We start from the raw sequence: 18,697 nt of genomic DNA on the forward strand, positions 1-18,697 counted from the left end.
AAAAAAATCTTTATAGTGTATATACGAATGACGGAAAGAAAATACCATGTGCAAAAAAATCACATAAATTGAGCAAGTAGTTTTATTTTAAAGAATCCAATCAAATTTTATGATTAAATGAAAATGACATTCTCTCGACACCATTTTGCAGGACAGGGGAGACAATTCCAAATTATTCCCACTTTTTAATTTTAGAAAAACCATTCTTAACATGGGGGAGAGGGTGACATTGAAAAATCTCAAATTCACTAAAACATGATTTTCTTTATGAAAATAAAAATTACTTGATCAATTTACGTGATTTTTGGTGTATGATATTTTCTTTCTGTTACTTTTGTTTTTTCTTAGGAGGAGGGGAGAGTTATGAATTAGCATGCAAAAACTCCAACAAGTATCAAGTTTTAGAATGGAACGTTTTTCCTACCCACATGGTCTTACGGTAAGAGTTTTTGTTAATGGTCCAGGAGACGAGGGTTCAATCTTCAGTCAAATCATACCAAAGGAAAAAATTGATGCTACCTTGTAAATACTCAGCATTATAAGGTGTTGAGAAGTTGAATAATCCTAGGAAAGGAGTTGCGCCCTCCCCTACATCTCAGTGTAGTAGCTAATGAAAAAGGAGCCTTTGGGTTGCTTTTGACTATGGTCAACTACTTTAGTTTTTAAGTAAGCAGTACAAGGTTAATAGAGTAGTTCAGCAATCTAGGTTGAGCTAGCAAGTCTCATGAGATCTTATTTGTTCTTGATTCTTTTATAAGAAAAACAGACGAGTCTATATCCCTTGTTTAGGGACTGTATGACACAAATTCAAATGAGTTTTATATCCATTGATTTCTAACTGTTCCAATCCATAATTCGTGTATTCATCTTTTGCGGACTATTATCCTCATTTTCATAGTTGATGCTGTTTCATCATGTTTCGGCCAACTCATCCTCTAGCTTTCTTCAGGTGATGGATAGGAATGCTGCCCGTAGTGCAGTGGATAGAGGCGTTGAGTCTCTACAGTTCCAGATGAGCATTATTTGAATCCTACCCAAAGCAGGTCAGAGGATCAGTTAGCCAAAAAAGTGGTGAGACAACAACAACTATGGAAAACAGTACTTACTGGTGATACAGTTACAAGACTCATCATCCCTATCCCATCCCGGTTAACCACCTGAAGAAGGCCAGAGGATGAGTTAGCCGAAACAACAACAACTATGAAAATGAGGATAACAGTCTGCAAAAAACCTCATCTCAAAGGATTGGGACAGAGTAACTTGCTTATTTGGAATATTAATTAAAACACAAGTAATGCAGGTATACATGTAATTCTTTGGACTGCAACTAGGACTATATTTACTTTTTATTTTTTTACCAGTTTTAAAGATGATATCCGTAAGATGGCGTCCATTCTTCTCTATACACTGAGTTAATCGAACTCTGAAGTTTCGGTCAACTCTTTCCAGCATATCGATGGGCATGTTGGCGACAGCTTGATGAATGTTGTTTTTCAGGTGAGTCAAGATATTAAGACGCTTGTTGTAAACAACTGATTTCAGATATCCCCATAAAAAATAGTCACATGGTGATAAATCAGGGGGCCGTGTTGGCCAATGCAGATCACCTCTCAAGGAGATGAGATGGCTTGCGAAGTTCGTCCACGCTATGATGCTCACTGGAGTTCCTGAAAAATCAAAGAGTTAATAATGCAGATTAAGAACCAAACTTTAAGCCTTACCCTCTCAAATAAGTCTATCTTTACCATCCTTCGAGCAACCATCGCTTTAAGGTGCCAAATTTAAATAAGCAAGTTGCTCTGCAACTCCCTGTGTATAATGTTCCAATCCAGTGTTTAAACTGTTGTAAGACGAGTTAACTGAAAAATAATAAGGAAAACTCAAATAAGAATTCATACCAAATCAGATCGGTAGAATCTCTGCCATTTTTTAAGGATGGCTTGTATGATGTCGTTCTGAGGTATGGTCCTATGCCGTTCTAGGAAGTCCACCATCCAAGGCTTTACCTTCTCATCGTTTTGTTTAGCCATAGTGCTATTCCTTTATGGCATTGATTTCAAATCCCACTTACATGTCCTGGGGCAATTAATCTTATAGTTCATACTAGCAGGGAAACCTGATTGAGTGAAGACCAACTATTACACCCCCCCTCCTTACTTTTATTGTCATTGAAATCAGTGAAATAGCCCATTTTTCAATCAGATCAACTGATTGTTTGCTCTAGTTGGGGACCCACCGAGGTGTACCAAGGAGGAAGTTTCACATGTTTCTCCACAGTGACTTAGTCCACAATATATTTTAGTCTACATTCCCTTGTAAAGAACCTACTGTTGATTTTATAAAATTATTTTTTTATAATGACTTGAATAAAAATTAAAAATGCAAAAGTCAAGTATCATGGTTCAATTGTGCTGTAAACAGAAACATTCATTTTGAATATGCTCCTATCTTATCAAAGAACCTACTGTTGATTTTATACAGTGAGCCTTTCTGCTTGTATGGTGATAAAACTTCTCAAATGAACTTGTGATGTTAGGCTGTATCAGGTGTTAACTTTGGTCAAAATCGTATTCCTCTTTTTGATGGGATTCTTTTGATCATCGATTTTTATACTTATCTGAGGCATTCCAATACAAACCTATTTAAGAACACTCCGAGACACATCAAGTACATTTGTGCGAAATTTCAAAAAAATAAATTAACCTAGCCTCTTCGGAGTCAAAAGAGAACAAATTCACGCACACACACACACACACACACACACACACACACACACACACACACACACACACACAGTGCCTTCTTTTATATATAAGTAGAGATAGAGATAGAAATTTAGAAGAAAAAAAATTACTCGAATTATTTCTCTGCAATGATAATCTATATATTAATACCATAGTAACTTTAACGTATGTATGTATGTATGTATGTATGTATGTATGTTGCAGTTTCCAGATTATAAATTATTCGATGGGGAGATCCTATTCATTAAAAAGGAGGATAGAAGGCGATAATATACTACGAACATTAAATTAGTATATAGATACGCTAATTTAAGGTTTGTAGCATGTTATCACCTTCTATCCTCCTTTTTAATAAATAGGATCTCCCGATCACCAAAGGCGCAATTAAAAAAAAGTTACTTTTAAATGATGTTGCTTTTAAGCTGCTTGGTCTTCTGGCTAGGATCCAAAGTTCTGTCTAAAGATGGTATAAGGATATTGTGGGATTTCCATTCGCACTGGACGTCCATTCAATGGAAATATATCACACACTCCTATAAGAATATTCGAGATAAATCGTAATAACCAGATATATTTTGACACTACATTAAACAGATTACTTAGATAAATACTTTTACAGTTTTAACAAAAGGGCTACAATAATATCGCAGAGTCTGCATTCACACTGAATGTCTACAGAATGCCCTGCAGCAATATGAAAGATGCAACTGTGGAATTTCCATGGGTCCCGCTAGTAGTTTATTGATTATTTTTGGTGTGTGAATATGATATATGTATAGCAAAACATAAGTGAACCTACTATAGTCTGATGCATGTGTGACAGTGGTATGTAAGCGTGAAAGTTACTAGAGTATTGCCAAGGCTGCTGCAAAGAAGGTGGGCTCTCTCTACCATGCTAGAACGCTACTTATGCCTGAAAGTATCCTGTACCTCTATAAGGCCACCATATATGGAGTACTGTTGTCACATTTGGGCTGGTGCATCTGCTACTAGTCTCTCACTCCTGGACATGGTTCAACAGAGAGTCACTAACCTGATAGGTCCTGAACTGTCATCTAAGCTTCAGCCTCTGTCCCATCGACAAAATGTTGCATCACTCTACCTGTTCTACAAGCATTTTAATGGTGGATGCTCTGACGAATTACAAGCACTTGTACCCCCTCGACGTAAATACCCCCGACAGACCCAACAACCAGCAAAATCCCACCCCTTCACAGAGATCTCTAGGTGTAAGAAAGCCTTCTACTCTAATAGTTTCTTCCCCAGGACTTTGGAACTCGCTTCCGGGATTCTGCTTTCCCAACTGTACTAACATGCAGAAGTTCAAGTGTAATGTGAACAAACATCTTGCTGCTCATCTCCCTTCATAATATCCCTGCAACTTATGTCCCCGATAGTAACCCCCTACTTCAAAGTGGCACTGTGCCTTGTTTGGGGTGAAAATTGAATAATAAACATTTTTTTTTAAAGTAGTCAGGACGATTAAACATCAAGTATGATCAAAAAGGAAGATGTTCCTTGAAGAGATTTGAATAGGTTGTGGAGGTGGAGGGAATGTCTTACTGATTTCTGGATTTTGTAGCATTTTATATTCTTGGTGAAATCTCAAGTATAAAGCATAGAAAAGAAACTTTACTAAACGATAGATACAAGGTGAAAAGCAAGTCCCATAAGACCTCATTTATTTTGTTCGTCTTATAGGAAAAACGGACACTCCCATTCTCCTTTTTTTTCGTTCTTATTACTTTGGAGTTACCACTTATCAAGGCCTGAAGGCCACTCGAGGATAAGGATTAATGAATGCAAGGTGGTAGTGTAGTAATCGTTAATGGTGTAGATTTGGTAGAATTTGATTATTTATGGGGACAGCTCAACAAGAACTTGTTTACATTGGATTTGAAGGCTACCATGTTGTATTCAACTGGGAAGCAGGCCAGCGGAACAGTGTTCCACAAGCAGGCAGTTCTGGAAAAAAAGCTTTGTTCATTGAATCTCCGTTTAGATTTAGGTACAGTTAGAAAGTGGGGGAAATCGCATATAGTTGTAGCTCGAGTGTTTTTTGTAAAAGTGTTTTTTGCATATAGTTGTAGTCAAGTGTTTTTTGTTAAAGTTTGGCAAGGAGAACTATAGATTGGAGTTCAGTCGAGCACTTGCAATGAGAATAACGATAGAGCAAAGACTGGCTCATAACATCTCTTCTGTGAGAAAGGGGCTAAGTGAAGAGAAAAGGGCATTGCCTACTAGGTTTCAATACCAGTTTTGCACTCTATCAAGGCTGGATAGGTTACGTCGAGCAGTTCCTGCCCAGATGTGGCAACAGTACTTCATTTTAGGGTGTACCTGGCTCTTACACAGATAGAGAATTGCATCAGCAGTGAGATACCTATCAGAGCGGTAGAGTGATTCAACCATTTTCCCAGTAATTTTGGCAACAGATTTGATGTATGTGTTCCATTTCAGATCAAGACTGAAAGTCACTCCCAGCAGCTTGTCAAGACATGGAGATTCCCTAAGATGAAAGCCATTTATTTCAAGTGGGGCATGATGGGATCAAAACGATTCTGAGGAAAGGAGAGAAGCTTGGTTTTCAATGCATTAAAATTAATCAGCAATTTTCTTCTCCATTGCACCACGTTCTCAAGATCAGAAAAGAGAGAATCAGAAAGGTCTTGGTCATTGCTAGCCTTTGAAGTGTTGCCATAGATTGTGGTGTTGTCTCCATAAATGTCTACGAATGATCTATTCATAAGGACGGCTCAGAGAAGAACTGGTAATACTTGGTATGTTATCAGCTCTGTGCTGGCTATGCTGGCTTCCTCTGGAGGAGGAAGTTTACAGAGAATATGAAATTCACAAGTAATCCCCAGCCGCATGTACACCCCAATCATAGAAAGATGAAATATAGTGCCTAGCATTCCCAAATAGTTACCCATCTGGTACTAACCAGGCTCCACATCACTTTGATGATCTAACGAGGATCGATGTGTCAATGCAATTATGTCATATCTATATTTAGACACTGTATGACGCAAATCCATGGCTCTTTAGCTCAGATCAAAGTCTACAGGCTGGAACGATAAAATTGTCACCCTAGAAAAGACAACATGATTCCATTTCTGTTTGATGAAAACCAGTTTCTTTTGTTGTTGCAGACCATCTACTAGTTGGCCAGTTATGTACAAATCCAAAGAGCGATAGGAGCCTTCTATTATGTCTGAAGGTAACGCAATGATCAATGTTTAGAGATGCGCCACTGTACTACTCATGCTCTCTACCGATTCAAGTTATGACAACAGGATGATTGTCAGCACCTTCAAAATGCAAATCTGGACGGTTCAATGCTTGAGGGCACAGCTCAATGAAGTTTCTGGCCACGGTTATGGTCTTTGGTGTGGTTTCAAGTGAGGGCCATATCATGCCACCTTACATCTCCGAAGTCGGCTTGAAAGTCAGCACCAAAATGTACCTGGATATGCTGAAGAGTGTATTGATCCTCTGGTGCAATCAGGTAGCTGCTAGCAGATCTTGGGTGTGGCAGCAGGATTTGGCACCAGTCCACAAGTAGAAAGAGACCTAGGCATGACTTCAGAAGGATTGCTACGACTTTGTACCCTTCTGCTGGACTACTTCGTTTGGTCATACATCGAGAATATCACCAATATGACCTTTCACAAAACCAAAGCGCCCCTGATCGTGCCATCCACAAATAGTCGCCGAGCTCCCAATGGCACTTGTGGAAAAAACATGCTTCCAGTTTCAGACCTGTATCGAGGCGGTGATAGAGGCTTAAGGTGCCTACATTGAATAGATGTCAACTCTACTACATAATCAAGTTAGCTGAATTGATTTTTTCAATAAAAGTTTTAAAATAAAGCTGAAATATTGTTTTTTTAGGGTGTCAAATTTATCCTTCCGCCCTGTAGTGTCTGTTCTGATGCATTTCATCTTTTCTGTGCAGTCGAGGAAAAATCCTTAGGCAATTTTAATTTTGGTCTCATTCCAGAGTACCAATTTGGGGAGTCCTGGATATTCCCCACATTAAAAACTGATCTCATGTAACTCTTCCCTCGCGGGGAGACAAATTCGGACGAGTTTGGTATCCATTGATTAGGTTATAATCTCTGATCCTGGTGCTTTTTTTTCCTTCAAGCAATAAGAAAAAAATGGTGAAAGGAAAAACTTGTCTAAACTCGTGATAAAGAGATTTATAAAAAAAAAAAAAAAAAAAAAAAAAAAAGCAATTGTTTTGGGGGAGCAGGAATATTTTTTTATTTATTTTTTATTTTTTGTGGGGAGAGGGGTTATTGTTCTCGGCTGCATTGTATAAGTGTAATAGCCAATCATTCATCTCCCATTCTAAACCTCCAAGATGATAATAAAAACTCCATCTGTGGTCACTTAGTTGCCAGGGCAACAAGAGCAGCATCCACGAGACATTCTATTTTAACAAGGAAGAAAATCGTTTGTTATATAAATGAACCTTTTCTTTGAAACCATGTTATTTTTAATTGGATATGCTATATAAAGCAAAGTATATTATTATTGGATCACAATACTAGAAAGAAACGTGACCCACTGGATTATCCATTGAGTTTAGGTTAGATTAGTCGTATTAGTTGGATTCTTCAGACTACTCTTCTCATTTTGTGTGTTATTCATACAACATTGTTTTTTTTTTTTAATTTTACAAGGTAGTCACCACTTATCAAGACCGAAGGCCACCCGAGGATAAGAATTAATAAATTTAAGGTGATAGTTTCATAATCATTGATGTGTAGATTAGATAGAATTATTCTAACAACTTTTCGACTAATGTAACCTCTGACCTTCTTCAGGTGCATCTTGTCAAACTCGGAAATGTTTATGTCAAACTCGTGAATCAAACACTTTATTTAATTTGTTCCGTTAGCCATGACCAAGTAGAAGTCTTGAGTAATTTGTAATTGTATTCTTATTATCGCCCACACTGTAGATTGAACCTTTAACCTCCAGAAGAGTGTCACTTAGAACTGATTATTATTCAGCACTTACAGCCACAGGGGTGAGCGATGCAACATAAATTAAAAAAAAAAAGGATCTAGTTTGAAATTCTGTACAAATTTCTGTGTTCAACCTGAAGAAGGGCAGATGTTGCATCGGCCGGAACGCTGTAAGAATAACTCAAGATGAGAATAGTAGTCCGAATAATTCAAATAATACAGATAATCAACCCTTATCTAAAAAAATTCAGAAACCTCGTCAGGTTCTCCTACTTGAATAGTGTTGTATGCATTGACCAGCTGTTCCAGTCAACATGGCATTTTTTTTTTTTCATTTTAATTAATGTTCTTAAATGGCAGATTACATTTGTCGGCTTCTTCATTATTGATCACTAATATCGATTTGTTCCCCAAATGCCAATCCTTCAAACCCTTTAACGAGAATCTTGAAGATTTGTCTATGTTATTTTTTTTTTATTTATGGCTTCATTTGACACTGGACCCTTATTTTCAGAACCAATCAAGAGTATATTTATTTATTTATTTATATTTTTTGCAGACTGTTATATCTTCATATATTTTTATTTTCATATATATTTTTTCATATATTTTTTTTTTTCATATATATTTTTGCAGACTGTTATCTTCATAGTTGTTGTTTCAACACATTTCGGTCAACTATTCCTCTGGCCTTCTTCATATGGTTAACCACAAGATAGGAATGCTGAGTCTTGTAACTGTATCTTCAGTAATTACTGCCTTTCAACTGATACACTTCCAAGACTCAGCATTCCTATCCCGTTGCGGGTAACCACCTAAAGAAGGCCAGAGGATGAGTTGGCCAAAACGTGGTGAAACAACAACAAATATGAAGATGAGGATAACAATCCGCGAAAAAAATCAATAAATTATGAAGCTCCGTCTCCAAGGATTCCAAAAAATAAAATGATATATAACAATCAAGCATCAGGTGATAATTCTCTCTTTCAAACTGTAAACTATTTGTCAAATATAACATAATTATTGGTAATTAGCAGAAATTCCACAGTTGTTTTCTTCATCTGCTGGTATAACAGGAAGGGACGCATGTGTTTCAAGAGAAAATTTTTGTGGTCAGTTCCAGCAACGTGGGTCAATAGTTGGCTCTGCCGTCATGTGGCTAAGAAAGATTAAGAGTCTAGTGACCACTCCTTTTTATAATTTCTTGCTAAATATCATACTCGCCTGAGAGAAGGCTTCTGATTGAGCAGTGGAGTTAAATGCTTGCACCAATCATTGTCCAGCATGAATTCAAAATATCACAAGCTGTGACTTGTCGCTGCTGCTGTTGCTGCTGCTGTTGCTGCTGCTGCTGCTTAACATTATTTATTTATTTTGCATAAACTAGATAATTATTGTTGGCATTTGTTTCTCTGATATCTTTTTAGTTAGAATTCTTTCTAGAAAGATATCGGGTACTTTACGGGAGAGATCATGTGAAAGTTGCCAACATCCTTAAATGAAAGTGTATCTGTAGAAATTTATATTAGAGATTAACTGTATATTTATTTGTGATGGGACAATTAATCAGAATCGGGAATCGGAAAAATCAGAACTTTTGGGCATATTGGAATCAGTATCAGAATCGGACAAATTTGAGCCTAATTTCTGATTCCAAAACCGATTCTTTTAATATTTTGTTTCTTTAAACTTAATACCCCATTGCTAGTACTAATGATAAAAGGATAAATATTTATTGATTTTAAATTACCAATAAAACTAAAATTTATAGATCAGAAGAATAAATTTCAATAAAAATGGCACAGGAAAAAAATGGCCCAATAAAAATAGCACAGGTAAAAATGATACGAATTTATAGAGAGGAAAAAATGTCACAAGTAAAAATTTTTACAATGAGTTTATTAAAATCTTGGATACAATGCATAGAATGGCAACAATTAAAAAGTTTGTCAAATAAAAAGAAAATTACATTTACATTTATAAGTAGATGCTAAGCCCCCCCCCCACAAAAAAAAGAAACCATATCTTTGTAAATGAATTTAGAATCGGAATCGGTAACTGTATCAGAATCTGAAACTGAGAACAGAATCTGTAATTGTAAGCATTAAAACCATCCCATCACTAGTATTTATATTCATATGTAAAATGTTGATGTTAATTAAATTATAAGTACAGTAGATGTGTGTCTCTGTATATGTGTTTTCTCGCAACTACGTAACTTACACATTTAATCATGTTTTCTTTTTATTTACTATTAACCAATTATTTGTTGAAATCAAAAATGCGTTAGCTGAAAATAAAACATATTCTTTTTTTAAATCCTATTTTTTTTCAATCATCTAATTATGAAATTAAACCCATTAGAATACATTTTGGTTTATTCGTAAATATTCCTCAGCCATTTTGTTTATTATTAATAAAAAACAAAACAAAACAGAATGAATTATTTTGCGAATCTTTGAAATTTGAAAGGAATTTGGAAGTATTCAAACTGTTTTTGGCTTTAAAATTATTCGCAAATTCTCCGAGTTTTGGACTTTTTTATGAACCAAGCAATGCTTTAGTAAATTATTCTTTGCATAATGTTTCACTGCTGCTGAAATAGGTTCTGATGGAATCACCAGACTTCCAGACAATGGCCAATGTAGCAGGAGACATTATAGCAAATTCATATCATTTTGATTCATCGGACTACTCTTCTCATCTTGAGTGTGATTTTCACAACATTTCGGGCGATATAAACCTCCGACCTTCTTGAGGTGTAGCTTGTCAAACTCGAGAATGTGTAGCAGCCGACCCTCGCTACAATCACTGGCAGGAGCTAATTTTCACAATTCAAGATTTGAAATCCATTTCCTCCTGGCTTGTCCAATCACAAGCAAGCTCTCAGTCATGTGACCGAGTACATAAAAGGCAACATCGAAAAAACTCTCTCTCTCTCTCTCACTCACTCACTGGCTCCAGCTACAAGCTAACAATGGCTCTTTTCAAACTCCCATTTGTTTCCACGTGCGGTACCCAAACGAACATTCTTTATCATGCTAAAGAACATACACTGACACACACCCGCGAAAATACATTAATACACTGAAGACTTTGCCCTTTCTTTCTCCTTTAAACAACTTCCTTGTCCTGGCGACTACTAAACACATGTGGACTGAGCTGTTCTCTCCTCAACAAGCCGGCAATATATTAAATCTATCTTTACACAAGAACACTTCAACCTACTAACCCGTTTCTCTCTTATACACACTACTAACGAAGATAACAAATAAAGTTTGTTTATTAATACAGAATGAAACTCCATTGCGGTGTCTCATTTCTATAAATGTTTCTGTCGAGCTCGGAAATTTGGACGCAATTTCGAGTGGAACCCTTTATTTACTTCACGGGAGTAACGTGCTCTTGTTATGTCAGCTATTACTGGATAGAGGTCCTAAACAATTCGCAATTGTATTTTTCGGTCGCTCACACTGAGGAATTTTTGGCCGTCCACACTGAAGATTCTTTTGTCGACTGTAGCAGAATCTGCAAACCCATTAGATTCATTGTGACGGTTTTACTTAAAGTGATTTATTTTTAATTATTTAAATTTTTGCATGATGAAAACTAATATTTTCTACCAATTTATTAACTGTCGTCTCTTATTCACATGGCGTGTCATCTTTTATTGGATACGTTTTGATGGAGTTATTCGTCGGAGTCTCCTGATCAATGAACCAGGCAATGTTGCAGTAAATTATTATTTTTTTTTTTTTTTTACACAGTGATCACCACTTATCAAGGCCCGGAAGCCACTCAGGGATAAGGGTTATTGCAAGTACAGTACATTAGTGTGGAGATCTGATGAAGTGTTTACTTAAGGGGGCGGTTCATTAGGAATTTGTTAACATTGGACTTGAAGAAATTCAAGTTGTAGTCCGGTGGGAAGCAGGCAGACGGAACAGAGTTCCACAGGCATGCAGTTCTAAGAAAGAAGCTTTGTTCATGGAATCCACGTTTTGATTTAAACACAGATATAGAGTGGGGGAAATTTTTCACAGTGGATTCAGCTAGACGGGTGTTTTTCGTGAAAGATTGGCGAGGGGGGACCAGAGATTGGAGTTCAGACGAGCACCTGCCATGGAAATAACGATAAAACAAGGATAGGCTCGCAACGTCTCTTCTGTGGGAGAGAGGTTGTAGGGTAGAGAAAAGGGCATCTCCCACTAAGCCACGAAGTCTATTTTGTACTCTGTCAAGGCGGAATAGGCTGTTTTTAGCAGCTCCTGCCCAGATATGGCAACAGCATTGTTTGCATAGTGTGTCGTTACTATTAACATTTACAGATCCCGCATTTGCACATAGTTCTATTTTTTTTTTGTATTTTATTTATTTATTTATTTATTTATTTTTTTGCCGCTACAACATGTGTGTTTTCTCATTGTGATGGTAACAATTGTAATTTTAGATGATTGTCAAGATCGACTTTTTTTTAATATTTCGTTTTAAGCAAAAACAATATTACGTACTTAATTGTTATGTCGAAAACAGAAATATATGTACTTGTTTCGTTTAAGCAAGACATTAAAAAATGAAAATATCGAAAAAAAAAAAAAAAAAGTTATATTGTACGTACCCGTTATGGAATTAAGTTCTCCGAAAAAAAAAAATTCACTTAATTTGATCAAGTAGTGGAAAAACAATTTGTTATGACACCGAGCAAAAGGTAGCCATATTTCGATTTTTAGACCACAAGGAAGGAAGAAAAACTATTATTTAAAATGGGGAGAGGGGTGTCGGCGCTTTAGACTGTGTTATCTCCCCGTGGCGCCCCCTTTCTTCCTCGTGGTTTAAACATTCAAACAGGGCTACCTTCAACTGTCATAAAAAATTGTCTTTTCGCTGTAAAAAAAAAAAAAAATAAAAAAAAAAATACTTGATCAAATTATGTGATTTTTTTTTTTTTCGGTGAACTTCATTCCATAACGGGTATGTACAATAAAATTGTTTTTCAATATTTTCATTTTTTTTTAATTTGATTAAATTGTACAAATACCAAAACATATTAAAAAAATTACGAAAATTTATCGAATATAAGGCTATTATAGTTAAAAGCAATTTTTACGGAGAATTGGGTAAAATTGTATTTTTTTAGATGCTATAAAGAAGACGGTGAAAAGTTAATGCATGGGGACATAACTAGGAACGCAAATTTTGGATTACATTTTGATGGCGACCAAAATTTTAGCCTTATAACGATAGATATTTTTTAACCAAAAATACAATAGTAGTTGTTCTACTCGGTGAAATTTCGTAATGTTTGGATATATTACTATTTTCGACATGACAATTAAGTATATAATATTGTTTTTGCTTAAAATGACATATTAAAAAATAGATCTGTTGACTCTATCTTAACAAACACCTAGGTTTTTTTTTTTTTTTTTTTAACTTATTTCCGAGCTATTATTTATTGTATCCTTTGTGCATTGCGTATCTTCTTAGCCGTCATTTTCATCCCCCCTCCCCCCGTCACTTTCTTAATAAAATTAATTTATATGTTACTAAACAGTTTTCCTTTCTCTTCTAACGCATGCGTGTTATCAATAATAATAGCCATGAATAATGCTTACCACGTGTGTAGCAAATAAGCATTCCAAAAACGTGGACAGCTAAAATGATGAGGTTCGTTCATTTCTGTCATAAACCGTTTCTAGTTAATTAACAATCAAGAAAGTGATAAAGTAAGCCGTCATATGCGAACATTAATTCAAAAGAAAATTGTCAGATTGCCTGGAACAGCTGGCCATTGCATACATTGCTTGTGAATTAGAACACTGATTAGGCCGTTTATCTGCTTCGGCCTCTCTCTGATTCACCTGTTTTGGATTATTTAATGCTGAGATATTATATATATATAGTACAAACGATATATTTAATACATAAAATAAAGTCAGTTCCTTTCCCTATTCATATGCTAGACAGCTTTTTGCTACAAAAACCTGGGTACTTATGCAAAGAACAACCTGTTTTCCTATGAAAATACCTCAACTTTTTTTTTTTGTTTTTTTTTACACGGTGGTCACCACTTATCAAGGCCCGGAAGCCACTCAGGGATAAGGGTTATTACAAGTACAGTACGTTAGTGTGGAGATTTGATGAAGTGTTTACTTAAGGGGGCGGTTCATTAGGAATTTGCTAACGTTGGACTTGAAGACATCCAAGTTGTAGTCAGGTGGGAAGCAGGCAGATGGAACAGAGTTCCACAGGCGTGCAGTTTTAAGAAAGTATTCTAGCAGCTTATGTGAACTGCCGAAATATGCTGAGCGCTGATGAAATTTAAAATGTTAGAAACAAGCATCACGTTAGAAAACATTTATCATATAGTCATTGCAATGAAGAACAAGTGAAGAATGCATAATCCCCCGTGAATGCACAACGAACGAGGCATACAAAAAAATTACCAAGTTCAGCATTTGCCCTCCCCTTCATTTAGCTCCAAAAGTCCCCAGGGACGTCAAACTCTGGTGAAAATAGGCAAACTGTGCAGTTTTAGGCCTTAACATATGTAAATTGGAGTTCTTCACCATGAAAAAAAAAAAAAAAAAAGAAATGACTAAGTCCATCATTTACCCCCCCCCCCATTTAGCCTCAAAAGTCCCCAAGGTCTTAACATATTTAAATTTGAGTTCAGCACCATGCAAAACTGCTAAATAGACATACACAGAAAATTTTGGACAAATATAGTAAAATAGTCCCAAAAATGGAGTGTTTTTATTAGCCCTAAAAGAGTCCCTGGGGCACAGGCAAGAGTTATCATAAAGTATAGACAAACAAAATGATATAGAAATCAATTAGTTACAACTTTTCATAAAGTTTTATAACAATCCAAGGCCTCATTTTTTTCCCCCCCGGAAAATCCGTTCTGTTACTTTTTTACTCATATCATGTTTAATGTTTGTACAAAATTTTTAAAAATTCCAAGGCGTAGTTATTGAGAAAAGTGCAGACAGATGAAGAGACGAAGAGATGAGCAGACAAGAGTGAATTTACAGGTCCACCCTCATTTTGTCGGGGGACCAAAAATAGAAATACAGTAAAAACAAATCAATATCCGATAAGTTTCATGAATAACTTTTAACATTTTTTTTGTAAAATAATGTAATGAGAAGATTTTTGTTTCTTTTGTTTTTTGTTTTCCTAAGAAATTTTTTTTTGGGGGGGGGGGGCTTACGAAAAAATTATTTTTTATGACAAAATGTTTTCCTTTTACTGTTAAAATTATGGAGTAGACTGTTTTTTTAAGATTTGTAGGGGGGTTCCTAAAGAAGTACTCTTTGCAAATGTCTTGTAGAAAATGTTTCCCATTGGCCACAGTGTGTTCCAAAATGATGATACATTTTCGCTGTAAATTTTAAACAATTACAATGGCATGGGACCATACATATTTCCGATTAATTTCCATTCCTGGCAAAATAAAAAATAAATTATTAAAAATAAATCACTTTAAGTAAAGCCGTCACGGCTTTACTTAAAGTGATTTATTTTTAATGATTAAAATTTTTGCATAATGAAAACTATTATTTTCTTCCAATTTATCAACTACCGTCTGCTGCCTTAATTGATCGTTTCACCATATTCCGACAGTTTACATGAGCTGCAGAAATATACCGATGCAACATTCATGGAAAAAACCGCATCATTCTCTGTATAAGTACTAAAATCTGTTTCATCCAATTTTCTACAGCACACGTGGGTCCATGTTATTTTATTTATTTATTTACTGATAAATTACCTCTTATCAATGCCAAAAGCTACTTAAGAATTAGGGTTAATGAAATCACTATGGTGACTGGAAAAAAATGGTTGGGTCATTCTATCACTCCAGAGAGTATCTTATGTCTGATGCAATCCTCTTTCAGTATAAGAGTCATATACGGCCTTAGATGAAGTATTGTTGCCACATTTAGGTTTGTGCCTCTCAGAGCATCCTTTCCTGTCTTGACAAAGAACAAAACCGACTTGAGAATCTAGTGGGGCATGTCCTCTTCTCTTCTTTTCTCTTTTCTACAGCCACTTTTTCATAGAAAAGATGTTGATAGTCTTTCTCTGCTCTATCGTTATTTCCATGATAGGTGTCTGAAAAAATTCCCATACCTATGTATAATTTATTTATTTATTTATATTCAATTTTCACCCTAAACAAGACACAATGTCACTTTGAAGTAGGGGGCTACTATCTGGGGACATAAGTTGTGGGTAATTTATATCGTAAAAGTTAGCAGGGAATATTATGAAGGGAGATGAGCAACAAGATGTCTGTTAATATTACACTTGAACTTCTGCATGTCAGTACAGTTGGGAAGGGAGTTCCAAAGTCTAGCACTTCTGAGGAGGAAACTATTGGAGTAAAAGGCTTTCTTACACCTAGGGATTTCTACTGTGTAGGGGTGGGATTTAGCTTCTTGTCAGGTTTGTCGGAGGTATTTACGTCGTCGAGGGGGTACAAGTGTTTGAAGTTTGTTAGAGCATTCACCATTAAAATACTTGTAGAACAGGCAGAGAGATGCAACATTTTGTCGATGTGACAGAGGTTGAAGCTTAGATGACAGTTTATGACCTATCAGGTTGGCGACTCTCTTTTGAACCCTGTCCAGGAGTGAGAGACTAGTAGCAGATTACCAGCCCAGATGTGACAACAGTACTCCATACATGGGTGAATGGTAATTTTATAGAGGTACAGGATATTTTCAGGCGTAAGTAGTTTTCTAGCACGGTAGAGAGAGAGCCCACTTTCTTTGCAGCAGCCTTGGCAATGCTCTCAATGTATCTGTTCCAACTCATGTCCCCTGTGAACATTAGGCTGAGGAGTTTAAAAGAAGTGCTTTCAGGTAATGTGTTTTTGGCCATTGCTATTGGTGGTAGAGAAGGTTTCTTGCAATTATTGAAGGAAACAAGTTTAGTCTTGGCAGCATTGAATGTGATCATCATTTTGTCTCCATTCCACTACAGATTGGAGGTCATCCTCTAGTGTTTCTGTCATTTCCTTAGATATGTGTTCATTTGTTTTCCCCTCGTGCCTGTTATAGAGCGTGGTGTCATCAGCAAATATACCCATCTCAGAGACAATTTTATCAGGGAGGTCATTTATGAATATTAGGAATAATACAGGTCCAAGGATAGATCCCTGAGGTACACCTGCATTTATATCATATTGTTTAGATGTACGACCGTCGAGGACAACCTGGATTCTTCTCTTTTTTTTTTTTTTTTTTTTTTTTTACATAGGCATCACCACATTATCAAGGCCAAGAGGCCACTCAAGGATAAGGGTTAAAGAGTGTACAGCAGAAATTGGACAATATAGTAATCATTAGTAATGAAAATTTGATAACTTATATGGAACGACTCATCAAGAACTTATTTACGTTAGACTTGAAGACAACCATATTGTAGTCAGCCGGAAAGCAGGAAAACGGAAGACAATTCCACAGGCGTGCAGTTCTAAGAAAAAAGCTTTGTTTATGGAATCTACGTTTAGGTTTAGGCACAGATAAAGAGTGGGGGAATTATTGATAGTGTTTACAGCTAGACGAGTGTTTCTTGTGAAAGTTTGGCGAGGGGGGACCATAGATTGAAGCCCAGTCGAACACTTTCCATGAAAATAACGATACATAAGAGACAGACTCGCAACATCTCTTCTGTGAGATAGAGGTTGCAAGGAAGAGAAAAGGACATCTCCTACGAGGCTACAAAGTCTATTTTGAACTCTATCAAGGCAGGACAAGTCCTTTCTAGCAGCTCCTGCCCAGATGTGGCAACAGTATTCCATCCTTGGACGTACCTGGCTCTTGTATAGATAGAGAATTGCATCAGCAGTGAGATATTTACCGGATCGATAAAAAGATCCCACCATTTTTCCAGCGGCCTTGGCAACATCTTCTATCATTATATGTAATCAGTTTTTTAAAATAGTCAACCATATAGGAGCCTATTTGTGACCAGACACACACACACATTCAGCTTTATATTATAGATATTTAATATAATTTTATTCTTGACTTCCCATATACAGGATATTACAATTTTTAAGAAATGGCAGATGACCTCCGATCTGTAATGGTGACGAAAATGGATGATCACATTCAATGCTGCCAAGACTAAGCTTGTTTCCTTCAATAATTACAAGAAACCTCAACTCTTAATTCTTAACCTAAAAACAGTGAATCAAGTAGGATAACCATTGCATCAGCATGCCACGATATTTAAAAAGTGTTTTCAAACTACAGATTCTTAACGTAAGTCATCTGTAATGTGAAATTAAACAAAAAAATGTTTGTGGAAATGTCGTATCGGTTAATTCCGTAGTGTGTTTCACTCAATAGGAACCATAGAACGAAAAGGCACGGTAAAATTCCATTCCAGTTTTTTTAAGCAACTACAAAGTAAAGCAAACGCAAACCGGTATTCCGTCGTAAAGCGTAACTTTATTTTAAGATGAGGTTTTTCATTTATTGAGATTGTCGGGCTGACTTCCTCATCTTGGTTGTTATAGTCACAACGTTTCGGCCGTTTTGCACTCTGGCCTTCATCAGGTGTTTTGTATCGAACTGGGGAACCGTTTGTTAGGAGTCTCGAACCCAACCCTTTATTATTATTACGGGGGTACCATGTTCGGACTCCAGCTAGGCTCTGGACATTCAAAACAGAGAATCAGCAACTATGTTGGTTAAATAATAATAAAAAAATGTTTTGGTAGGTGAGTATAAGAATCGAACCCGTACCCTTGAGTTGGAAATTAATGTGTGAAAAAAAAAAAACGTGCGACGTGTTACAATTGGGCCACCGCGACATACAGCGTAGACGTGTTTGAATTTATTTATTTAACTATAAAAACAGGCGTGCGCAATAAAAGTTAACTCTGCTGCTTCCATTTGACCTAATTAAGAAGGTCAAATAGAAGTCACGCAGTTGTTTACCCAAATTTGACTT

Source organism: Euprymna scolopes, chromosome 35 (assembly GCF_053919585.1).
Source record: "Euprymna scolopes isolate OS-2025 chromosome 35, ASM5391958v1, whole genome shotgun sequence".
Classification (NCBI taxonomy): domain Eukaryota; kingdom Metazoa; phylum Mollusca; class Cephalopoda; order Sepiida; family Sepiolidae; genus Euprymna; species Euprymna scolopes.